Source organism: Papio anubis, chromosome 17 (genome assembly GCF_008728515.1).
Source record: "Papio anubis isolate 15944 chromosome 17, Panubis1.0, whole genome shotgun sequence".
Classification (NCBI taxonomy): Eukaryota; Metazoa; Chordata; class Mammalia; order Primates; family Cercopithecidae; genus Papio; species Papio anubis.
The window spans coordinates 12,817,207-12,843,851 of NC_044992.1; the positions used below are offsets into that span (position 1 = coordinate 12,817,207).

The 26,645-nt window shown below is 40.0% G+C and overlaps 2 long non-coding RNA genes across 3 annotated transcripts; one reads left to right on the plus strand and one right to left on the minus strand.

Moving 5' to 3' along the window:
* Positions 1-900: 900 nt before the first annotated feature.
* Positions 901-10,259, minus strand: LOC103878656. Of its 2 annotated transcripts, none has more exons than XR_002517984.2 (5): positions 10,157-10,259; positions 6,800-6,968; positions 6,159-6,215; positions 2,079-2,203; positions 901-981 (listed from the first exon to the last, which is right to left on the minus strand). It is a non-coding gene; the product is annotated as an uncharacterized LOC103878656 (long non-coding RNA). The 2 variants fall into 2 exon arrangements; XR_002517985.2 differs by having other exon boundaries at positions 913-985.
* Positions 10,260-14,239: 3,980 nt separating this feature from the next.
* On the plus strand, positions 14,240-25,080 carry LOC110741582. The gene is made up of 2 exons (XR_002517986.2): positions 14,240-15,067; positions 24,692-25,080. It is a non-coding gene; the product is annotated as an uncharacterized LOC110741582 (long non-coding RNA).
* Positions 25,081-26,645: the final 1,565 nt, after the last annotated feature.

Here is a 26,645-nt window from a genome sequence, read left to right on the forward strand (position 1 = left end):
AAATGAAATAACATAATAAATGTATAATAGACTTTAAAAGGTTTAAAAAGACAAATATTCTACTAGAAAAAAGACAAAGTAACAATCAATTCAAATATAAGAAATATGAGATGTCATTTTCTTGTAAGATAGAAAGTGTTTTTATAATAATGCCCTTTGTTAAATGAAAAATCTCTTACACTGGTGATAGAAATATAAATTGATTCAAAGCTTCCAGAGAATAATTTGAGAATAGGCACCAAAAGCTTTCAAAATGTACACACACAGCTTAGAAATTCACTCAATAATTCTGCTACTACAAACTTATTCTAAGGAAATATGCATGGGTTGATGTGAAAAATTCACCATAATAAAATTCATCAGACCCATCTTCATAATAGTAAAAAATTTAATAATTACTTGTGTTCAATATTAAGATATTTTAAAATAAGTTATATGACAGCACCCTAAACCATTATTAAAATTGTATCTTAGAAAACTATGTAATGTTATGAGGACTATTCACATGTATTAAGAGAAAAATATCATATGGTATTATGGTATAATGCCAAATAGTAAATATAATACATTTTAGTAATTTTAAAAGTTTCCATGTGGAAAGATCTACACCAAAATATCCATACTTCTGAATAGTGAATATCCTAGTTTATTTAAACCGTCTTCTATTTTTCCATTTATATTTTCAAATATTTCCACAGCAAACATTCGTAATAAAAATGCTAAAATTTGTTATAATAATACAGCGAGCCTCTTGAAATTTTTTTTGGTTCAGAAAGAAATACAGAACAGCGTTTTCCTTTCCAAACTGCCACCAGCTGGGAAAATCATCATGTAAGTTGTTTCACACAACATGCTTCATCTGAGAAGGAAGCAAATCTTGAGAAGGACCTTATGTTCATGGTCAGTGATGTTCACTCAGGGATCCTTTTCATCGTTTCCCCACCTGAGCCAAGCACGTCCACCTTCTGCTTGAGCAAAACTCTTTCTTGGAAAGAAGCACATTGGTATATTGAAAAGATGACAGCGGTACTTGGAATGAAACTTGAATGAATTTTCAGAGAAAATGTAGTTATTACTCGGTATCTAGGAAAATGTAGTTATTATTCGGTATCTAGTGGCTTTATTCGGTATCTAGTGGCTTTTTTTTTTTTTTTTTTTTTTTTTAGACAGAGTCTCAGTCTGTCGCCCAGACTGGACTGCAGTGGCGCCATCTCAGCTCACTGCAACCTCCACCTCCCAGGTTCAAGCAATTCTCTGCCTCAGCCTCTCGAGTAGCTGGGAGGTGCCCACCACCACGCCCGGCGAATTTTTTCTTTTTTTAGTAGAGACGGGGTTTCACCATGTTGGTCAGGCTTGTCTTGAACTCCTGACCTCAGGTGATCTGCCTGCCTCGGCCTCCCAAAGTACTGGGATTACAGGCACGAGCTACCGCGCCCCACCTGAACATCGTATTTTAAGAAAGCCATTGACAAATTAGAACATGTTCACAGGCCGGGCGCGGTGGCTCAAGCCTGTAATCCCAGCACTTTGGGAGGCCGAGACGGGCGGATCACGAGGTCAGGAGATCGAGACCATCCTGGCTGACACGGTGAAACCCCGTCTCTACTAAAAAAATACAAAAAAAAAACTAGCCGGGCGAGGTGGCGGGCGCCTGTAGTCCCAGCTACTCGGGAGGCTGAGGCAGGAGAATGGCGGGAACCCGGGAGGCGGAGCTTGCAGTGAGCTGAGATCCGGCCACTGCACTCCAGCCTGGGGGACAGAGCGAGACTCCGTCTCAAAAAAAAAAAAAAAAAAAAAAAAAAAAGAACATGTTCACAGAAGAGTTGTTAAGACAATGACAAAGACTTGAAGTCATGCTACTTGGAGCAATAAAGAAAGCTGTCATCTTAAACACTGCTGTGACCAGTTTAATGGTTCTTCTCATATCACCATTGCTAGTTCACTAACAATCCCAAAACAGTGAATTAACACAACCTCATTCATATTACACACCTGTCAGGGATTGATGGGTTGATGGGGGTTTTGCTCTACACAGTCATTCAGATACCTAGACTGATGGAGGCTCCGCCATCTAATACCTGCATCATCTGGAACATTCAGCCTTGTTAGTCACGTGGCAAGGTCAGAGACAATGGGAAAGTTGCACACAAGCTCCAGAATGCTCCTGCCTCACAGTAACATGACCCCACGGACCTGTAAAAAACTGGAAAATATGGGCAAGCATGTAACACCTTATTAATCTTGTATTTAATCTTTATTTTTATTTTTATTTTTATTTTTGAGACAGAGTTTCGCTCTGTCGCCCAGGCTAGAGTGCAGTGGTGCAATCTCTGCTCACTGCAAGCTCCCCCTCCCAGGTTCACACGATTCTCCTGCCTCAGCCTCCCAAGTAGCTGGGACTACAGACGCCCGCCAGCGCACCTATCTAATTTTTTTGTATTTTTAGTAGCGACGGGGTTTCACCGTGTTAGCCAGGATGGTCTCGATCTCCTGACCTCGTGATCTGCCCGCCTCGGCCTTCCAAAGTACTGGGATTACAGGTGTGAGCCACCACACCTGGCCTATTTAATCATTTTTAAAGGGTCCAATGCTTAGCTTTCTATTGCTTTATCCTCAACCTTAAGAATAGTAGCTGGGAAATAATGGATTTGGTCTGCTATTATATTTTCTCTAATACGTGTTAAAATAAATGACTTTTAGAATTACAGAATTTCATCCACATGCCACCTAAAATCATTCTACCTACTACACAGCGTGTCTCTTTTAGAGGAAAAACTAGCTTGCTGAATGCAATCAGTTGCAGTAGAGGAAGAACGAAGTGACGTTACATGGGAAGGACAGCTCAAAGAGACTGTGAAATGCTGTGGGGTTCCTGAGTGGAAATTTGGGATCAAATTTGAGAAAAAAAAATGACAATTATGTCCCCAGAGTAAGACCGTCATTCTGTTTTTTGTTTTGATTGTTTTGAGATGGAATCTCCTTCTGTTGCCCAGGCTGGAGTGCCATGGCACGATCTCGGCTCACTGCAACCTCTGCCTCCCAGACTCAAGCAATTCTCCTGCCTCAGCATCCTGAGTAGCTGGGAGTACAGGCACCTGCCACCATGTCCAGCTAATTTTTTGTATTTTTAGCAGAGATAGGGTTTCACCATGTTGACCAGGTTGGTCTCGAGCTTCTGACCTCAGGTGATTCGCCTGCCTAGGCTTCCCAAAGTGCTGGAATTGTAGGCGTGAGCCACCACGCCCTGCCAGGATAATCATTCTAACTTGGAAATATTAAAGAAGATGGAAATGCATAAGAATTCGGCTACAGAAGGTTAATAATAATATTAAATAAATGGAACATCAAAGTGAGTTTGAAAATTTGGGTTTTAAATTTCCAGTTTAAAAAAATTTTGTTTTAATTTTTATTGAGACTGGGTTTCACTCTGTTGCCCAACCTGGAATACAGTGGTGCTATCACTGTATTCCAATGGCTCACTGCAGCCTTGATCTCCTGGACTCAAGCGATCCTCCTGCCTCAGCCTCCTGAGTAGTTGGGACTACAGGTGGATACCACCAGGCCCAGCTAACACATTTATCTTTTTCAGAGATTTGAATTAGCCATTTAACCAGGCTGAGTAGTTGAGTAAGGAAAGCTGCTTCACTCAAAAATCACTTTGCTTTGATGATAGCAATCAGTGCTATTTGTTATCAGATGTTGCACAAAATTCTTTTCCCACATTATCTCATTTGATCTTCACAACAATGCTATATATTAGATTCGATTACATATAGCTGTATAGATGAAAAATCTGGGGCCTATTTACAGTGAAATACTTGCCCAGGGTCACAGAGCTGAAGCTGAATCCCAGGTCTTTAACTAAAATCCAACCCTTCAAAGGAACTCGAATTTCCCACCTGGTTTTAGGGGCTTTCGTTATAATCTTTCCATCATTTTCTTGTCTCTTACTATCCTTTCGGATCTAAGCAAGGTGTAAACAGCAATCGTTGAAAATTTACAGAGTCAGTTCTAACTTATCACTAACTAAGGACCTTAGTTAGATTGAAGTGGGTGGCTGGGATGGAAAGAAATTTTCTATTTAACTTAAGACTGTTAGATAGATTTTCTGAGTGGTTACTCTGTCTTGTTTCATTTTCTTACTTTTATATTTTCTTTCTTTCTCTCTTTTAAACATTTTTCCAGTCTAAAAGCCAGAATCAACAGGATCAAAAATCAAACAAAAATTCTGAGCTTCCCTAAGGACACACATAGGGGATTTGAGAATGTCAGCTGTACAAATATGACACCATCTTTAGACAAACTGTCTGGAAGGATGAGTTGGGGGGGGTGGATCCAGCCCCCCTGTGTTACATGCAGATGTCATGTGGCCATGCCTGTAGCCAGCTTTATTATCTGACAGATATGGAGCACAAATATTGACTTTTGCTATTTTTACTGTAACTGCAGCCATAAACATTGATTACTTCAGGAGAGTGCAGACGGGAAGGAGGCAGCAGTGTCTCCATGGCCCAAGAGAGCTTTTGTCTTTGCCTCAGGGCAGCCCAAAAAAGAGTAGGACTATGCATACGATCCTTACGGAATGATTAAATACAGAAATAGTAAAATGGTGATGATATGAAAGATCCCGCAGGTTTGAGGGACTTAAAAATATCCCTATGGGTTCTGTACTGTCATCTGTGTTCATTTAGCCCAAGCAAATTCTGAATGCAGGAAAGAGGGGAACTCAAGAGCATTTAAAAGCCTCCCTCTTTCCATGGCGCATGCCTCTCCTCTGGGCAGACTTCCTCCCTTCTGATGGTAACACACAGTAATTGATAATTACATTTTCCAATTTCTTCCCCTCTACATCCCAGAATGATTTGCTTGGCAAGAGAAATAATCCATCAATCAATGCATATTGCGTTGTCGGTCCTTTGTAGGAAATGAAGGGATGCCTCTTTTGGTGACAATCTGTTTATTTGGCAGATGCAAAAAAAAAAAAAAAAAAAAGCAAGGGATATTTTCTGATCTAGTGTTTTTGTTGTTGTTGTTGTTGTTTGTTTGTTTGTTTTAGATTCAGAGCCTAAAATTTATGTCTCCAGTGTGGAGTAACCCAGATTTCCTTTTTGATTAGGTCTAATGTGTTCTTCGTGAGCTTCGGGAGTTAGAAAGATGATAGTGAACATTACGGACACTAACAGCATGAGGGTGGGACAGCCAGCCAGAAACTTGAAAGTGGGTCTAGAGGATGACTGGTTTCCATCTGCAAGAAAAGTTCTGTTGCCCCCTAGTATTCACTTCAACTGAACTCAGCATCTCAGCCAGGCACTCAAAGGCTTCAATAAGTTTAAAGCAGAAGAGTCTCCATTTCAAAGTGCATCTCATGCCAGCGCCCAACTCTGGCCTAAATCAGCCCAAAGCAAACAGACTTGAACTTTCTCTAGAGATTCAGGGAGTAGGAATGAAACCAACCTAGACACCTTTTGGGGTCAAAAATCATTCAGCTAGATCCAGAAGAACAAAGCAATGAATGGTTCCTCATGGCCTGGAGGGGAAAGAGGGCCGTGTGTTAAAGATGGAAGTATGTATTGTAGGTTTTTGTTGTTGTTGTTGTTTTTTAGACGGAGTCTCACTCTGTCGCCCAGGCTGGAGTGCAGTGGCATGATCTCGGTTCCCTGAAACCTCCGCCTCCCGGGTTTAAGCAGTTCTCTGCCTCAACCTCCTGATTAGCCGGGATTACAGGCACCCACCACCACGCCCGGCTAATTTTTGTATTTTCAGTAGAGATGGGGTTTCACCATCTTGGTCAGGCTGGTCTTGAACTCCTGACCTCGTGATTCACCCACTTTAGCCTCCCAAAGTGTTGGGATTACAGGCGTGAGCCACCGCACCCGGACTATTATAGGTGTTTTAATGAGAAGTGAAATCTTTGCCTTTGGAGTCTGGCTGTCAGGTGGCTTAAGACATTGAGCACATTTGCAGGACTGGCTCTACCACCAAACCTGCTGGTATCTGCCTTTAGAAGAGTCATTCATTCATTGATTAAATACGCTTGACCGAGGAGTTTCCACCCATACGTGGGGTAGAGCGTAGGAACATATCACATAGAGGAAAGGTCATGGTCATGGTTTTCAGAGTCAAAGAGATTGGAAGCAAATCCAGATTCAAACACATACACTTTGTGTAATTTCGTAAAGATGTCTTGTTTTTATTTTGAGCCTTGTTTTCATCATCTATAAAAGAGAAACACGACATAGTTGTTGCTAGGCTGAAACGAAATAATATTTATACAGTGTTTAGCATATACGGTAACTAAAATACCTAAGTCCCCACTCACTGCTATAATTGCATAGCAACTTCTTCATTTTCTCTTTACCAATATCTGAACTCTTTCACTTTGGATAACTGTTATTAGATAACAATGAAACAATTTTTGTGTTCAAAAGTGTATTTGATTTAAGTGTGTATTTTGGTTATCAAAAATGTTGGGCTATTTTGTAAGTTTGTGGACTGATATTGACACTAATTATTAGGCCAATTGGTTATAGTAAGAGTAAAGAAAGTTTACTCCTCCTCTTCATTTTCATCCATGATCCCCTGTAAGAAATATTAATCAACAAAATACAGAACGGTATCTATCAAGTAGTTTGTAGCATAGTTTGGGCCTAAGCTTAAATTTAAGACAATCCAGTGGGACCATTTACAATGTCTTAGAGAACTGGCTGATATGTCCTATTTGCAAAGAAGACTGAAGAAGTACCCCGTTTGTTTAAAATTAACATAAAATGTTATCCTGCCTGTCTACCTTTGCATGTACCTTGTAGATCGCCTTCTTTGAGCTTTTGTAAGGTAAGTAGAAAGATGCTGTATTTTAGAGTTACTCTCCAGCACTGGTTGCATAATTCACCATGATAGGAAGGCTCTTTCCCAGTTCTCAGCCTGTAAGACTTGCTGTAATTTCACACTTGGTAATATGAGCTTGTTTTCTGGATCATCAGTGTTGGGGGAAAAAAAATTCTGTTAATGGATGGCAGTCTCTAGAATTTTCCATTGAGATTGAATAATACAATTCAATATCCTACTTACACATCTTAGGTCTCTACTTGGAATCACGAAGTTCTTGAAACCAAAATACCTAAGTCCTCACTTACTGTTATAATTACATAGCAACTTCCTCATTTCCTTTACCAAGATCCACTGAACTCTCTGACTTTTGATAATTGTTATTAGATAACAATGAAACAATTTTTTGTGTGTGTTCAAAAGTGTATTTTATGTAAATATTCATTTTGACTATCAAACATACCAAAAATGTTAGGCTATTTTTGTAAGTTTGTGCACTGATGTAGACAGTAATCATTAGGTCAATTGGTGGTAGTAACCAGGTTCTTCCAATAGTGAGTCCTGCCCTCGACCAAATTAGCAATATAATGTGTTATCCTCTAATAAGATGGGCAGATGGAAGGAGTAAGGACAAGGTCAAGATATATGATAAACTTACTTAAGCTCAACCAGTTAGAATCCAGGGCAATGGACTAGTTCTAGCAGGGGCAAATTGGTGAAGACAATTATACATGCTGGGTGGACAAATAGTTCACTAAATTTCTAGACCTAAGCTTATGCTCAACTTCATACAGTAGGAAGCTATTTATAGACCTTTCCCAGTGGGGAAGGAGGTACTGTTTGTATCATTTCAGAGTTTCAGACAAATATGACCATAAAGTGGCTTGACTTGGATAGAAGTGGCCTTACAAGGATACAGGACTATTAAAATAATACGAGAATGAACACTGCATCTGAAATCAAAATATCTGTCTTTATTTCCAGTTCCACCAGGTGACCAACTTAAAGCTCTGTAAGCTTTGGTTTACTCATCCGTAAAATGTGGATAGCCATTTATGCCGCATAATATTCAGAGGATTAAGTAAAATTATGTATAAGAAATAAAAATACTGCCGGGCATGGTGGCTCACGCCTGTAATCCCAGCACTTTGGGAGGCCGAGTCAGGTGGATCACGAGATCAAGAGATCCAGACCATCCTGGTCAACATGGTGAAACCCTGTCTCTACTAAAAATACAAAAATTAGCAGGGTGTGGTGGCACACACCTGTAGTCCCAGCTACTCAGGAGGCTGAGGCAGGATAATTGCTTGAACCCGGGAGGTGGAGGTTGCAACGAGCCGAGATCGCACCACTGTACTCCAGCCTGGCGACAAAGCGAGACTCCATCTCAAAAAAAAAAAAAAAAAAGAAAGAAAGAAAAATACAATGGACATGTGTGGTCTGTTTCTCTCCTCTATCCTTCACCACCTTCACAAAACATTCAAAAACTTTTGATGACTTTCTGCTATAGATAGTTAAAGCCAAAGATGTTAGCTTGCCATTCAGGATCTTAACTTGCCAACTATTATTTCCCACTATTTTTCCCCATACAAATTTTTAGCAGACAACAACAACTCAATGTTTCCCTCGATGAGTCAGTTGTACTTGAGAGGTCTCATGAGGGAATCTGCTTGTCCAACTACACAGGACATCACCTCTCACTTTACACCTGGGAAGGACAGAATCCTTGGCTTTCAGATGTGGACACTCTATGTGATCAGAATCCTGGCCCAATGCCTGCCCGTGGATCATGCTAAACAAGTTCTGGAGAGTTTGATAGGTGAGCCTGAAGGCCAGTTCTTTAACTGTCAAATTTTTATATTATCCTACATCAGTATCCTTATGGAAGTTCACACTATAATAGGTTTGTTAGATGACTATGAAATCAGAGTGACCGGGCTCGGTGGCTCATGGCTGGGTACGGTGGCTCACACCTGTAATCCCAGCACTTTGGTAGGCTGAGGGCAGATCACACGGTCAAGAGTTCGAGACCAGCCTGACCAACACGGTGAAACCCTGTCTCTACTAAAAATACAAACATTAGCCAGGTGTGGTGACACGCGCCTGTAATCCCAGCTACTTGGGAGGCTGAGGCAGGAGAATCCCTTGAACTTGGGAGGCAGAGGTTGCAGTGAGCTGAGATCATGCCACTGCACTCTAGCCTGGGCAATGGAGCAAGACTCCATCTCAAAAAAAAAAAAAAAAGAAAAGAAAAGAAAGAAATCAGCCAAAAAATCATTTGATGATATTACCAATGAGTGTGATCCTACTTCAATTATGTGTCATCATCAAGGAGGTCCAGACCTCAGTGGAAAATGGATTTGTGGGTGCCCCTGAGAGGCTTAGACTCTGTTGACAGAGCTCAAGGGGGCGCAGTTGTCACTGGGTGACATGAGTTGGTGGGACCTGGAACTGCTCTCAAGCAGACAGAGTCTGGTAGACGGGAGATACACAAGAAATTAAATGTGTGTGTGTGCTTGCAGGGGCCCGTCTTAACCAATCCCCCAGGGGGCTCCTACTGGAGAGAAAAAAACAATGTAGTATTTAGCCATGGGCAAGTGTAGAAACGGAGGCTGGGAGAAATCCCTGCACACCTTTCTTTGGTCAGCTCATGAGTCATTCTCCCCCCAATACACAAAAACTCCACCTAAAACACATTAGATCACATTGCTTTTCTTAGTAGCATGTCATAGATTTTCTTCCCCACTTGTCCACGTTCTGTCAAAGATGAGGAATGATCTTGCAGAGCTCTTGGAGCTGAGAGCAGAGTGGAGCCAACCTGATTCCATAAGCTGACCTGGAAGCCTCCTGGGAAATTCTTCTTGAAACATCCCAGCCCCATTTCAGGGCCTCTCTGCTTTATCTGCAGATAACAATCTCAGCTCCTTACAGCTTGCCCATCACCTCATCTGTAGTGTTTGCCACTCTTAGTTTGTGTCAAACTCTAAGGAGTTGGGGGAAAAAAAAACCATTTTGGGGCAGATAGTTCAAGGAAAAGTCAAAATTGAGAGGTGACTTGGTTTTTCTCCTCTTACCCACACTACAGACCAGACTAAACTCAAAATAATACTATGAACGCAAAGAAAATCAAACCATCCTGACTCCTTTGCTATGTTTGAATAATCATGAGGACTCTTGTAGGAGTTTTCCATTAATTCATAAGGAAGCCCGCTCTAGCTTTTCTGAATGAGTTTATCAGTCCCTATTTTATTGTAAGGTCTATTGTGTTTTCTCCGCTATTCTAAAATGCAGCTGTGTTATCACTGTATATGGAGTATAAATGTTGAGTCACCTCTGAGTTATTGACTGGAATGCTTCTCGGGGACATGTCGCTGCTAGGTGAGGTGGGGGAGGCTGAGTGGAGTGGCAACCATCTGGTTATGTTGAACACGCCGGGACTGGGAGGAAGCACTACAAGAGAGAGTGTAGCTTAGAAAGGTGTATTTAATGCTATAATTGTTTATTTGTTTTCATTTGTAATATTTGTTTGGAAATTTCAAATAACACTAAAGAAGAACTCAATGTTTTAGATTTCCAATAGAAGGCATAGATTTAAAAGGCTGGAAGATACCACTTAACAAGCTAATCCCAGAGCAAATACAGAAACAATTCTTAACTATAATAAATGCTTTACCAGTGAATAGCTTTATCACTGAGTATGAAGATAATAAAATACAGAACATGAAATTTTAAACAGGAAAAGCTCGTGGATATGTTCAAGGTATTTTCAAGGTTTTTTTTTTTTTTGACACAGAGTCACTCTGTTGCTCAGGCTGGAGTGCAGTGGCACGATCTCGGCTCACTGCAAACTCTGCCTCCCAGGTTCAAGTGATTCTCGTGCCTCAGCCTCCCGAGTAGCTGGGATTACAGGTGTGCACCACCACATCCAGCTCTTTTTGTATTTTTAGTAGAGACAGGGTTTCACCATGTTGGCCCAGCTGGTCACGAACTCCTGACCTTAAGTGATCCACCCGCCTCAGCCTCCCAAAGTGCTGGGATTACAGGCCTGAGCCACCATGCCTGGCTTTCAAGTTTTTTTTACATTTCTCTAATGCTTTGCTCTCAAAGTTCGGTACTCTGAGGGAATAATGTAACCTGGTAAAAAAAAAAACACATGGGAATCATTCTGCAAGAAGCGATCTGCAACTTGCTATGCAAATAATATGAACAGAATAATGCTATTTTTTAAAATCAATATCGCATGAAGGAATACTCTGTATCTCTGCAGATACACACATGAAAGAGTCAGGAGGTGAATCTTCCATGCTAATCACAATGTAGTTCCTCCTGCAGAGACAGGACAGTCCAGAGAAACTTTATTTTTAGACTATTGGACTATTTGTTTAATATGATAGTGTTAACACGTATTTATATATTATTTGTACATGCTAAATATTGATAAAATATTTTTAAAATGCAATAATAATAATCAAATGACCTCATAACATTGCTAAGCCTGCCTGGTTGGGCAATTTGAGGAATTTCCTCTAGGTTTTTGGACCTCAGTTTCCCAATCTGCAGGAGATTAGAGAATTCTTCATGGGGTCTTGTGGGTCTCCCATTGCTCCTCAAAACAATGTCAGCCACAGGGAAGTGGGGAACAGAGAGGTATGGGAAGGTTGATGAGAAAACTGAGTATGTGTGTGGGAGGGGACGCCATAATTCAAATCCAAGCAGCTCTGCTCTCCTTTTAGTTTTTTAGAGCATTCCTCTACATTCGATCACGTTTGAACAATAGTGGAGTAAAAAAAAAATCTATTGATAACTCCAACTCTACAAACTGCAAAACCAAACAAAGACAACCTTTAAGAGAATCATCTAAATCGGCAAGTAGCGTGCTCTGAGCTTCAATCTACAATTTACATAAAAGTCAAAAGGCAGCTCTAGCTTCCATCTCAGTCTCTGTTTTCTGCCCCTGGAGGGAGGCAGCAAAGAAAATGAAGGCACACCTGAGTGTCTAGACCGCATTCACGCTGGTTCTTCTGGCCACAGCAGCGGGCTTGCATGTGGAAGTCTCATTCTGATGTATTGTGATTCTTTGTTTTAAAACTCAAGCTTAGCAATTTATTTTTTAGTCAGTTGGAACCCTTTTCATGGCAAATGGTAGAAAGCTCAATAAAATTTACGAAAGAAGAAAAAGGTTGGCATTGTTTCACATGACGGAGAAACTCAAGGCTTTAAGCATTGATCCATCCAGTGCCTCAAGTGACATAATTGTCACTTCATTTCTCAGCTCTGTGTTCTATGTTCCATGCAGTGACAAAGTGGCTGCCTCACAGGTTCAGTTCAACCTAGGAGGGAACATTGCCTTCTAGTCATCTCTGGCCACTCCCATGAAAATCAAGGGACTTACTGATTGCCCAACTTGAGTCATCGGCCATGGAGACCCCTGTCACCAAGAGAGGAAGTTTGTGTTCTGATTAGCCAATGTGGACCAAATGGACTGGGGCTGGGGATGGGGGATACTCAAGGAAAATTTAGGGCACCATTTCTTGAAAAATGTAGAGAAAATAGTGAACCCATGATAATAACATCCCAGTTGGCCCTGCGATTGTTATTGCAAAACATTTTGAAGACAGAAGGAAATATGAGTGACCACTTCTGGGCTTCCTTTGTCCTCTGTGAGTCTTAAGAAAAGGAGCAAATGTCATCTCGCTGCAGCTTAAATTTCTTAACAGAGTTTACTTGTTTAAAAGATTTTTTAACACAATACATCCTTTTTTCAAAACATGATTATTTTCAGATTATATAGACATGTATCAGAACTCTCTTAAATGGACTGCCATAGACAGGTTCTATAGAGGGGTGAAGCTGCAAAATAAGTCTAAAGTAGAATAAAAGGAGAACCAAAAAGAAAATTGAGTGTCTTATTTCATGAAAAATAGTAACTATGCCCAATTCATATAATGAAAACTGCTGAGCATGTTATCCTTAACAAAATAATTTTATTAAGCAAAGTCCTTCTCTATTTAGCACAAGGAAAACATTATTTTAGTCAATTAATAATTCCCAAAGTGTTTTCTTAATATTTTGACAGTAATTTCAAATGGATCTGCATGCATAGAAATGATTATTAAACTAAGGCATATACACAGGCACACACATACTCACACCCCCATGATTATTATTATTACTAGTTGAAACTATAGCCTGAGGTAACAAGGAAAGTAAAGGTCAGACTTCCAAACAGAAAACACATGTATGGTGAGAGCACCATAAACTGCAGGGAAGACACAAATTTATTCTCATATTTTTCATCAAGTTTTTTTTAGAATCGTGGACAACAGAGACCTTTCTTATTGATTAAATTTCATAATGTTGAATTTGATCAAATCATAAGACATCAATTAGACTATAATTTTTAAACCATTATGAATGATAATAAAGGACAAATGGAATCATTAACAAAGAATGCCCTAAGTATTAAATTATCCCATCTTTATCTTGTTAAGAAAACTTAGAAATCGTCTGTGGGTGCTGGTGTGTTTTCAATCACAAAGAGTGTTTCCTCTTCTCATAAACTCACGGAAGCCATTTTCCAGCGCTCCAAGCGCAGCATAGCTATAGGTGGGCAACAAATATTCTTCTTTTCCGTGTGCTATCTAGGTATGGCTTCGCAGGGTTACCCTGTTGACCTTTTAAAGAGTCCAGACCAAGGCAGGACCATCCTTAGCTGAAGAGTTCTTGAAGAGTTTCCCTGATGTGGAGCTGTTGTACTCAAATTCCTGCTGGCAGTTTCCTAAGAAACGCTAAAAGTTCCTTAGGAGTCTGAATTAACCTGTTAATAGACAGTGTCTTTCTCCAACTGGGAATTTCTCCACTTTCTTCAAGCCCCATCAGTATTCTAGGGGAGAGATTTTAAGTACAGGACAGACTTACTACTCATTGCAGAACCAGAAGGGGGTGCCATAGGGCAAAGGAATCTTAGGCCATTCAGACTGTTTCTACCGGGATGAGTAATAATCACCACACGGATTACGTAACTTCCGGCCAACCACGGATGAAGCAAGGGCTATGAACATGATATTCTCTAAAGAATATTTGGGTTAAGATGGCTGTCTTTACTTTCCCGTTTACGTAGCCAAGAATGAACAGAGAAAAATCTTTACCAAACTTATAAATAATAATAATTATTATTATTACTATTTATTTTTATTTTTATTTTTGAGACGGAGTCTCACTCTGTCGCCCAGGCTGGAGTGCAGTGGCGCGATCTCGGGTCACTATAAGCTCCGCCTCCCGGGTTCACGCCATTCTCCTGTCTCAGCCTCCCGAATAGCTGGGACTACAGGCGCCCACCACCACGCCTGGCTAATTTTTTTGTATTTTTAGTAGAGATAGGGTTTCACCGTGTTAGCCAGGATGGTCTCGAACTCCTGACCTCATGATCCACCCGTCTTGGCCTCCCAAAGTGCTGGGATTACAGGCCTGAACCACTGCACCCGGCCCAAACTTAGAAGTTATTGATGGTTGCCATCAATATGGCGGAAATAGTAAGGCACGTTTACAACACGAAGTGAAGAGGAGAAGCTATTGGCTAATGGACTTCACCGCTTGAAGGAAATGCCTGGCTGAGGCATAAGTTGAAGGTCCTCGGGAAGAACTCCATCTTATCTGGAAACGACTCCTGAGCTTGGACCAATTGGCCCCAGGGAAAGATGAGCCTTGATTGTACCTTTGGCAAAACCTAAAAGTGCAAGAGATCATCCCGGGCAGAGGAGCCGGGTGTGGCACTCGTTCTTGACCTACACCTAGCAGGGATGGAACCAGTATTGCAGGAGGTGCTGGTCCAGCTGACTTCTCGCTCTGCAACAAACCCAGGAGTGTAACCTGCAGCAGAAGGTGGTGCCCCCACTTGCTGTTTTCTACTGCTTACTGAAAAGCAGATCTCAATTTCAGCGAAGCACTACCAGATTTTTCATCCTTCTTTTTCATGGATCTGAGAGACGTAAAAGTATTGTAGTTAGATTCAGACGGAACCCATTTTAAACACACTCTGTAAACAGAGAAAAAGATAAACATAGACAAAGAAAATATTCTGCCAAAGAAGGGAAACGACCCGAGAAACCTAGCAAATATAGAATGTGAAGTGAAATTCCTAACATGAGATAGAATAAAGTATTAGAAAATCTCTAATTGATATTTTTGACCAAGTTTGAGAGGATGTGGCATCTGTGGAGCTAGAGTCAACAGTTATGAAAAGGTACAGATCTGAAGTCAGGATTGTGTTTTATTTTAACCAACTTTTATTTTAAATTCAGTAGATACTTGTGCAGGTTTTTTTACCTAAGGGTATTGCATGATGCTGAGGTTTGGGGTATCAATGATACTGCCACCTAGGTACTGAGGATAGTACCCAGTAGTTTTCAACCCTTGCCCCAATACCCAGTAATCACCAGTGTGTAATGTTGCCATCTTTTTAAATTTTATTTATTTATTTTTTGAGACAGTGTCTCACTCTGTCACCAGGCTGGAGTGCAGTGGCGCGATCTTGGCTCACTGCAACCTCAGCCTCCCAGGTTCAAGTGATCCTCCTGCCTCAGCCTTCCGAGTAGCTGGGACTACAAGTGCGCGCCACCACACTCAGCCAATTTTTGTACTTTTGGTAGAAACGGGGTTTCACCATGTTGGTCAGGAGGGTCTCGATCTCTTGACCTCGTGATCCACTCACCTTGGCCTCCCAAAGTGCTGGGATTATAGACGTGAGCCACCGTGCCCAGCTGTGTTGCTATCTTTATGTCCAATGTTTAGTTCTCACTTATAAGTAAGAACATGCAGTATTTGGTTTTCTCATCTTGGGTTAATTTGCTTACGATAAGCCTGAGCCTCCATGGATGGCCTCCAGCTACATCTATGTTGCTGCAGAGGACATGATTTCATTATTTTTGCAGATGTATAGTATTCCATGATGTATATAGCATATTTTCTTTATCCAATTCACTGTTAATGAGCATCTAGGTTGATTCCATGTCTTTGCTATTTTGAATAGTGCTGTGATAAACATGTGAGTGCATGTGTCTTTTTGGTTAGAATGATTTGTTTTCTTTCGGATATATACCCAGTAATTCTGGGTCAAATGGTAATTCTGTTTTAAGTTCTTTGAGAAATTGCCAAACTGCTTTCCACAGTGGCTGGACTAATTTACATTCTCACCAACAGTGCATAAGCATTCCCTTTTCTCTACAGCCTTGCCAAGTTGGTTATATTTTAAAATGTCATGAAAGAAGTGAACTGGACATAGGCTGTGTAGAACATTGAATCAGTCAAGTAAAAGGAAGTTTAAGAAACTCTCCTAGAGCTCAGAGAGAAAGCAAGCTGACATTTAATGAATGTTAGGAATTCCAAAAGTAAAAAAGAAAGCCAATTAGGAAGAAGAAATAATCAAAATAATAATGGAAGATAATGTTGCTAAAATGACTAAGGGTAATGATCTTATTTTAAAAGGCTTAGCAAGTACCAGGAACAACTTATTTTAAAGAGCCACTTGAATGAAAATTATTGAGCACATTTGGATTACAGGCACTGAGAGAAGCCAAAAAAAAAAGTATTAGATGAAATAAACATGGTCCCTATTCCAACTGAGTTGAATATACCTTAGAAGACAAGCAAATCACAACCAGTAGCATAGAGTATGGGAAGTGCTATCACAGAAGTGAAAAGCTTAGCAGAGGTGCACTTTAATTGGCTTGGGGGATCAGGAAAATATCACTTTCCACAAGAAGTGATATTTGAGCAGACTTGAGGAATATGTAGGCATTATCTAGATGAAGAAAAATGTCTTCGGTGAGATGGGAAGTAATCCAGACAGAAGTAAAAGCCTGGGTAAAGTCTCAAACCTGAAAAAGAACATGCCACATTTAAACAACTAAGAACATTTCTGTAAGGTTGAAAAATCAAAGAAAAGGTGAGTTAATGAGGTTGAAGGAAAAACAGAGGCTACCTTATAAAAAATTTCGTCCACTCTATACATCGCTTTACTCATAATCCTGAGATGAAGATTTGGACAATGCAGCACAAGGACCAGGACTCTTTATAACGATCATATGTATATTTTCAAAAAGGTTCTCTAGTGAGTGTGGACAATGAATAGCAGAAGAACCAGACAAATGGTGAGAGACTGATTGGAGGTCATCACAGGAATTTAGGGAGGAAAAGGCAATGTAAACTAGGAGAGTAGCCACGGGAATGGATAAAAATAGGTAGATATGAGAAATTTTTCAAAACGTAGAATCAACCTTAATTAGATGTGGGCATTAGGGAGAAATATGACAGTCAGATATCTGGTTTAGAGCCGTTAAATGCCATTCTCTGGGATGGGAATCTCAGGAGAAAGATTGGATGATGACTTCTGCTTTGAACATGTTGAATTTAATGTGTTGAATAGGCAGTTGGAACTGGGGAAGGAGAAACTAGGGTGAAGATAGGGCCTTGTGAGAGCTTAGTGTATACATGGCAAATGTTTCCATGGGAGAGGAGATCTTTGCCTAAGAAAGTACAGAGAGTGGGAAGAGAATAATACTAAGAAGAGAAATCCACTAAGAGGATGCCGATGATACCTGCAATTAGAGGCATGGGGAAGGCTTTGCAATTCTTCTTATACAGTGAGGGGGTCATAACCTGGAGATGACGCATTCGGAGGCTGCCAGGATGTAGTTGAAAGGCTGAACCTTTGAATAGCATGTGGAAAATCTTGGCCCTTTGAGTATCTGAAAAAGCTGCAGGGAAGGGTTTTCTAAGGGGAGAATGAGGTTTCAAACATGCCATGAATATGAAGTGATTAGAGGAAGTAGAAGTTTTTCATTGAAGGGGAGTTCAATGGTTAGAGTAGATATGCTTGGAAGAAGGGAGGATATTTGAAAGAATGTACAAGAACTACATGGAGGAGAGAAGATAAATGAATGGCAGAGGGTTGTGTCCTCTGCATTGAAAAAGGACAACAGAGATAGGAGGCATGATGAAGTATGACAAGAACCACATTGAGTTATATTCTAAATATTGGTTTTAAAATTTCATGTTTAGTGGAAAAAATACATTAAGCATCTGAGTGGAAGGAAAATAACTACCTAAATGATAACTGAAAGCAGTTTGTCACCAGAATATGTCTCCTAATATCAGATAACCATGGAGCAACACTCAAGGAATTTTGAGATGAAAAGATTGTGAGAATAATTTTATACCCAGCTGTTGTTTATGTGAGATGGTACTAAAATTCTCGGATATGCAAGGATGCCTACATATCTAGCATGTGTATGGATAAAATACAGTAACCAACATATACATCTTGGAAATTTACTCAAGAAACTCTAGTAAATTAAGAAATTAATCAGTTAGGAACCTAATCTCCATATCATGAGGATGGACAAAGGACACATATACCTCTCCATTTTTTCTCCAGATCCCAGTAAAATGACTAATGAAGTAAAAGAATGAGATTAAATCCTTAGCAATCCTGAAAAACAGAGGAGGTTTTATCAGCAGATCCAACATTTTAAGGAATTTTGGAAAACTATAAAGTAGATTGGTTTGACAGGGAAAATAGCGCCAAGAAAATCACAAACAAATAAGGACATCTGGAATGGGTCACTGAAGAAGCAAGTACCAGCCTTCCCCACAGAGCCCTGGAAAAACTCCAAGATCATCATCAGCAAGGGCTGGAAATATTTGTTGAATGATGTTGAATGAATGAGCAGCCTGTGTGGCAATTAGCAACATAATTAATTGAAGGAATGCCAGCCCAGCTGGGCTGGTCCTCAGCTCTGGAACACAGAGAACTGGCTATGGTATTTTCTCCTAAGATATAATAGATAAGATGAACTCTCTCTACATAAGTGGTGGCTCTTCCTTTAGGAAAAAGAAAAATAATAGAAAAGCAGCTTTGTAGAGGAATGAAATGTCCTGAAACTCCCTACTCCCAGAGAAATGTCTTCCCTGGCTTACTTGGATTTATTGAAGCAAATCCTTAACCTACTTACATGCTGTTTGTTTGTTCAACCTGGAAAGAAATCCATTTGCATCCCACCCACCTACGCAAAGAGGACTGGAGTATGCTGCCATTCAGGAGAGAGTTCTGCTGTAGGGATGGTACCCTCTACCATTGCTGAAGAAAGCCAGTTGAATGATCAATAGCGACCACTGTAGTCCTTCAATCATAATTACAAATAGACAGACATTGAGGAAGAGTAAATCATTAATTAGAAACATCTATAGGAACAGGTGGAACGGATGGTCCTTGAGAGATTAACAACGGCAATAGAAGTTAATTTAACATTTCCATTAAAATTATTAAAAGTATTTGACAGAATATTGAATATGTGAAAAAGGACATACTTCTTTGAACATGAATCAAATGAATAAGAAAGTTTGAGAAATTAAAATCGTGAATAATTAGAGAGAAAAAACTGAGAATGGCTGATTACTACTAGACAGAGCTAAAATTAGTGATGCAATCTTGTAGAATATGTAACAGTAACAAAGATTAAGAATATTACTGTTGCTTTGTTATTAACCTCTTCCTCTCAAAACATATTAGATTTTTCTATCTTGGGGATTCAGCAGTTTATGAGTATAAGTAAGTAATAGTAGCAAAGATTAAAAACATTACTGTTGCTTTGTTATTAACCTCTTCCTCTCAAAACATATTAGATTTTCTATTTTGGAGATTCAGCAGTTTATATATGAGTATAAATCGTATCATGTTATATTACCATAGTTTATCTTTTTTTGAACAGATGCAATTTCTTTTAGAATACTGTGATCTTCTTTTCCTCTTCTAACAACAACCTTCCCTCCTCGTGAAACTTCTAATTCATGCTTTTTGAACTACTGAACACACTTGTCATGTGTCTTAACTTTTCTATAGAAATAGCACTGTCTCGCTTTTATTTTAAAATATTTAAGGATGCTCATGTGTTTCGAAGACAAAATTAAAGATTCTTATTGATTGGATTTTCTGTTGGTTTATCTGAATTTTTGAAAACATCAGTATCACAATATTTTAAGTGAAAATGAACATGTTATTTATAAAAGTACATGTTTGAGTTTAATTCTCTACACTTTTTACTGTCGTTCTTTACTCTTTTCCTTTTGCAGGGAGAGCATGGGCTATTTTATTGTAGGTACATAGGCACACACTCCAGAGAGCCAGTCGGAGCTACAAGATTTGTTATGTAAATTATCTGTCCCCTTCAAGTCCATTTACCCCTTTCCCCAAAAACCACTATCAACTCTTATAGCTGATCCCTGTGGTGTTTCTCTGTTTGTGGCTAAATAATGCATTGGTCTTGCTGCTTCCTGATTTTTCAGCCTTACATATTATTTATTGACTTCCTGCTATGTCAAATGAGGATGTAACTTTGCTTTTTGCATCCCTTTGGTCTCTCCAAAGGAACTCTCCCTTATCTTCCCTTCAATCTTTCAATGTAATTATACTGTAATTTTAGTTTCCTCAAATATTCATTGCTTAAATTATTATAATCATGTAAATGCTATCGAGTGCTGAGCCTAGTAAACTGGTAACTTTTCCTTTCCTGCACAACTTTTTACATCTCCTGGAATCAATCCGTATCTTTTTCTTCATTTGTTTGTGTGGTTTTCTATGTACTTATCAGCAATTTAACCTAAACTCTCCAGCAATTACCGGAATCTCTTTCCAATAAGTTCATGCACATTAGGCATTTTAATGCTTTCATCTTCTTGAAAAAATTTCTTTGTGACCCTTCTGACCTGTCAATATTGGGAATGGTTGTCCTTTGCCAGAGTTATGCTAACTTCTCTGACTTTCATCACCAATCTGGGATTTTTCTTTATTTCTCTCTTGTATTAGGTGCCTTTTTTCTTGGATCTCATGTCTTCTTCTTTCAGGATTCCTTCAGAGGAATACAAAAACCTTGAATTGCTGAAACTTCTTTTTACCCGACACCAGATAGTTTTGCTGAGTACATATTTTTAAGAATAGGAATAGGAAAATATTGCTTATTTCTCTTCTAGTTTTCAATATTTGCTATTGAGCAATCGGAAGCCACTGAGATTCCTAATCGGTTGTATAAAACTTTTCATTTTTTTTTTCTTCTCTGAGAACCTGTAGAATTTCCTCTTTATCTTCAGTCTTCTGAACCTGCAAAAGCAAGAGCTCTTCAGGTAAAGAGACTTAACATGTACCTCTTTTCATTCACTCTCTGGGACACCCAGATGATGGGTCCTTTGAATCTGGAAACTTTGTTCTGTCAAATATTCTTGAATTATTTTGTTGATAATTACGTCTCCTTTATTTCATCTGTTTGTTCTTTCTTGAATTGCCATTAGAAAATTATTGGACCTCTTGGCCGGGCGCGGTGGCTCACGCCTGTAATCCCAGCACTTTGGGAGGCTGAGGCGGGCGGATCACGAGGTCAGCAGATCGAGACCATCCTGGCTAACACGGTGAAACCCCGTCTCTACTAAAAAATACAAAAAAATTAGCCGGGCGTGGTGGCGGGCGCCTGTAGTCCCAGCTACTCGGGAGGCTGAGGCAGGAGAATGGCGTGAAGCCGGGAGGTGGAGCTTGCAGTGAGCCGAGATGGCACCACTGCACTCCAGCCTGGGCGACAGAGGGAGACTCATCTCTAAAAAAGGAAAAAAGAAAATTATTGGACCTCTTAAACTGATTTCCCCAATTTCTTACTATTTTTCAATTTCTAATCATTTTGTCCCTTTAGTCTGTTTTTTAGAAGACTATTTCAACTTTTTCTTCCTATTTTTCTGTTTACTTTTCAATTTTACTTTTAATTTCTCAGAAATCTTATTTCTGAATATTTATTTGTATAGGATTTTTAATGATTGTAACATATTATCTTATCTATCTGAGAACTTAATGATAGTTTTTTATTTCTTTTTTTCCCACATTGTCTCTGTTTTCTCCAAGTTGCTTTTGTCGGTCGGTTTGGTTTCGTCTCTATATTTCATCCTAGGCTTTCTTTACATGTTTGATAATTTTTATTTTCTGTCTGCTCAGATTTTGGGCAACCTCCAAGCTGATTGGAAGTACTGAGATGGCTAGCCTGTCTTATTAAAAAACTCCAATATTTGTCGGCCTGGCGTGGTGGCTCATGTCTGTAATCCCAGCACTTTGGGAGGCTGAGGCGGGCGGATCAGGAGGTCAGGAGATTGAGATCAGCCTGGCCAACAAGGTGAAACCCCGTCTCTACTAAAAATACAAAAATTAGCTGGGTGTGGTGGCACCCACCTGTAGTCCCAGTTACTCGAGGAACTGAGGCAGGAGAATCGCTTGAACCTGGGAGGTGAAGGTTGCAGTGAGCCAAGATCACACCACTGTACCCCAGCCTGGCGACAGAGCGAGATTCCATAAAAACAACAACAACAACAACAACAACAAAACTCTGATGTCTTTCCTCTTGAACTGAGGAGGCTCTTTAGCTTGAACTCTTCCAAGGATGATGAGTGAGGAAAAAGGTTGGGGGTTGTATTGATCTATTTTCACACTGCTATAAAGGCATACATGAGATTGGGATATTTATAAAGAAAAGAGGTTTAATTGACTCACAGTTTCACGTGGCTGGGTAGGCCTCAGGAAGCTTACAATCATGGTGGAAGGGGAAGAGGCACATCTTACATGGTGGCAGGCAGGCAAGAGAGGGCGAGTAAAAGCAAGGAAAACTACCTTATAAAACTATCAGATCTTGTGAGAACTCACTCACTATTATGAGAACAGCATGGGGGAAGACACCTTCATGATCCAATCACCTCTCACCAGGTCCCTCCCTCGACATGTGGGGATTATGGGGATTACAATTTGAGATGAGATTTGGATGGGGACCCAGAGCCAAACCATATCAGGGGCATCTCAGAATTTTTAGTATACATGCTCATTTAACCCATCTCTCTAAAGTTCAAAAATTTTACTTCTAATCCATTCCCTAGACACTCTCTGGTTTACTGTCTTCAGAACATAACCCTCCAATCTTTTGCCAGGGAAAGGAATTGGCCCAGACATTGAATAGAAACTAATTTCTAAAATGCCCCCCACCCACTTTTTTTTTTTAAGACAGGGTCTCACATTGTTGCCCAGGCTGGAGTGCAGTGGCATGATCACAGTTCACTACAGCCTCCACCTCCCAGGCTCAAGTGGTCCTCCCACCTCAGCCTCTCAAGTAGTTGAGACCACAGGTGTGTGCTACCATGCCTGTCTAATTTTTATGTAGAGACGGGGTTTCACCAGGTTGCTCAGGTTGGTCTTGAACTCCTGGGCTCTAGTGATCTGCCTGCCTCAGTCTCCCAAAGTGCTGGGATTGCAGGCATGAGCCATTACACTGGGCCTCTAAATGCTTTTAGCCAAGTCTTGTTATTTTAGCCTCCTACTCTCTCTTTTTCTTCACTTCTGGGGGTAGCTGGTTTGCACACTTGCTGAGATTTTTGAGGGTTTTGTGGCATAATCTCAGCTTCTACTGCTGGCTTAGTTTCAACCTTCTTAAATAACAAGCCCTCTATTATTTATTTATTTGTTTTTGAGATTCCAAAATTCTGTTGCTGTTGTCCCCTCTGCTATATCCTTGTGGGTGTATGTCTTACAAAATCTCCCTTATTTGCCTTTTAATGGAGTTTCAGGAGGGATGGAAAGTACATGCATATGTTTAATCTGCTATCGTTACCTGGAAATTGATTTTCAAATATATTTGCTAATTGAAATAGTTATGCAATGTTGCACTTGATAATATCTGACCTTTCTAAATAAAATTTTGAATCTGTATTAAGGCTAATAGGATGCTACAGCAAGACCAACCCTTGAACTTCAGAGTTTAACATGACAACAGTTTAATTCTCACTATTACTAGATGTCCATTATGGGTAGAGGGTGGCTTTGTTTCACTCCGCCTGGGAATTGATAGAGGTGGACAGAAACTCAATTATTTCGCAGTTGTACAATCTGAAGTGTATAACCTTCTTGGTTCACATAGTAAGGACAGAGAAAGCTGGAGGGTCTCACATCAGCAAATAACTATTTTAGCCTGAAAGTGATATGCTCGCATTTCATTGGCCAGAATGTTTCATGGGCCTTATTTACTGAAAGAAACAGGAAAGTATAATCCCCGCTGGTGTTTGAAAGAAAGAGATATTAAGTGGGCATTAGAAGGCTCCAGCCTGTCACTTTTAGATATGCAGCCATGCACCATATAATGACTTTTTAGCTAATAACAGACCAAGTGTATGATGGTGGTCCCATAATATTATAATATTGTATTTTCACGTACATTTTCTATGTTTAGACACACACATACTTACATTGTGCTACAATTGTCTCCACTATTCAGTACAGTAACACACTGTCCAGGTTTCTAGCTTATGACAATAGGTTAGACCACTGTGCACAGCCTAGTACTAGTAGGCTATGCACAGTGAAGAAATTGCCTAAGGATACATTTCTCAGAACATATCCTTGTTGTTAAGCAACATATGACTATACATTGAGCTGAGAGAATGTATTTGCTAGGGTAAGACTAGACTGCTATAAAAAGTAGATCCAACTCAATGCAGTGGCTTAAAAGGAAATGCAGTTTATTCATTTTCACTGAAACACACCAAAGGTAGCATCCAATGCCGACAGGTGGCCATGGTCCCAACCAGATGCTTCGACTGTGTTCATGCATTTCACTCTTACAACTCTGTTCTAAGTATTCTAAATGAATAACTTGTGTGCCAATGTTCACTTGAAAAGCCTAGGACACACACATAATGAAAGGGTAAAGACAGAATCTTCACATGAAGAACTTACTGTTGAAGAACCTAACACTAAGTCCCAAACCTTTCTTCTTATATGTTCCTATTTGTCTTTCAGTCTTTCATGACTGAAAAGATGTACCATGGTGATGTACCATTGTATTTGAAAACACAAGAGAAGGTGTTCCTGGAGAAAGATGGAAGCTGCTTATGAGAGACAAGACAGACCCTGTGGAAGTTTAGTCATGAAGAAGATAAAGAAGATTTTCTGGGGGGATCCTCTAGAAACAAAACAAAACACAAATTGTAATGCATCTGTAGTTAGACTGCTAGGAACTTTGACTCAATGGACTGAAAGTTTAAGGCTTTGTTCTTTACCTGTGCTGCTTTCAAAAAATGTGAACAGTGGATCCATTTTTGCAAGCAGAAGTTGTTTAGCCATGAGATGAATGTCCCATGATTTCAAATGATATATAATAAACATTTTTCTTTTGTGTTTCGAATCTATTTTCTTTCAGCACATTATCTTAGTGGATTAGTCCATTTTCACACTGCTATAAAGAATACCCGAGACTGGGTAATTTATAAGGAAAAGAGGTTTAATTGACTCACAGTTCCGCATGGCTGGGGAGGCCTCAGGAAACTTATAATCGTGGTAGAAGGAGAAGCAAGCACATCTTACATGGCAGCAGGTTGAGAGGGAGAGTAAATGAGTAAGGAGGAACTGTCAAACACTTATAAAACCATCAGATCTCATGAGAACTCACTGTCATGAGAGCAGCATGGAGGAAACCGCCCCCATGATCCAATCACATCCCTCCCTCGACATATGGCAATTACAGGTCCCTCCCTTGACACGTGAGGATTGCACTCTGAGATGAGATTTGGGTGGAGATAGAGAGCCAAATCACATCCTTTGGATGAAAGTGATAATCAAACTTTTAAATGTATACAGTTGAAAGATAAAGTCTTAAAATACTTGAATTCAGAAATGTCAAGGAAAACAATGGAGAACTGAAGTATTTCTACACTGCCAACCAGATTTCCCTGTTCCCACTTGCTCCTTAGTGTCTCCTGGGAATCTCTAGCTTTGACCTGATTCTAATCCCTGATTAATTATAAAAGGCACCATGGAGTGGGGAAACACACACCATTAAATATAATCTCAGATAATAAGATGCTTTGATTTCAAGTTCAGAAATGTCACAATAGGAGAAAATGTGAGTTTCATGATAGAAAGCGCTATATTAAGTGGATGATTATGACCACTGTTGGGATGTAATTATCAATTGATTAAAGACAGGTCAGCTAGAGAGAGTTTGGCATAATGTATGCAGAAGTGCTTCTGGATCAGCTAGAGCTAAAGATCCAAGGAGATCCTTTCTCTGGGAAGGCAGAGAATGGCTGTGGGAGTAAAAGAAGAATCATTTCTGCAGAATCCGAAGGTGAACTCGGAGCCTTAGAAAATGGATCTTGAAGTATAGCCCTGACTGAGAGAAGAAAATAACAACTGGAGGAGCTAGCTAGATGGTCTTCTCAGTCACAGAAGCTTAATTTTGATCAGAGATTAAAACATTATGATATGAAAAAGAAATCCCACATTTTTCTGGTGGCTGAAGGCTGGGGTCTTTTTTTTTTTTTTTTTCTGAGACGGAGTTTTGCTCTTGTCACCCAGGATGGAGTGCAATGGCACAATCTCAGCTCACTGCAATCTCTGCCTTCCAGATTCAAGTGATTCTCCTGCCTCAGCCTCCTGAGTAGTTGGGACTACAGGCGAGCGCCACCATGGCCCGGCTAATTTTTGTATTTTTAGTAGAGACGGTGTTTCACTATGTTGGCCGGGCTGGTCTCAAACTACCCACTCAAGTGGAGACTCACTTTGGCCTCCCAAAGTGCTGGGATTACAGGCATGAGCCACTGTCCCCGGCCTAAGCCTGGACTCTTTAGAGAGTTCACAATTGCTCATAATTCTCAATTTTTGATCTTTATAACAGACTGTATGGTAAACATGGTTGCTTTCACTGTTGAAAACAAAAATAACTTCAGAAATAAAGACAGGACAGCAAGTCACC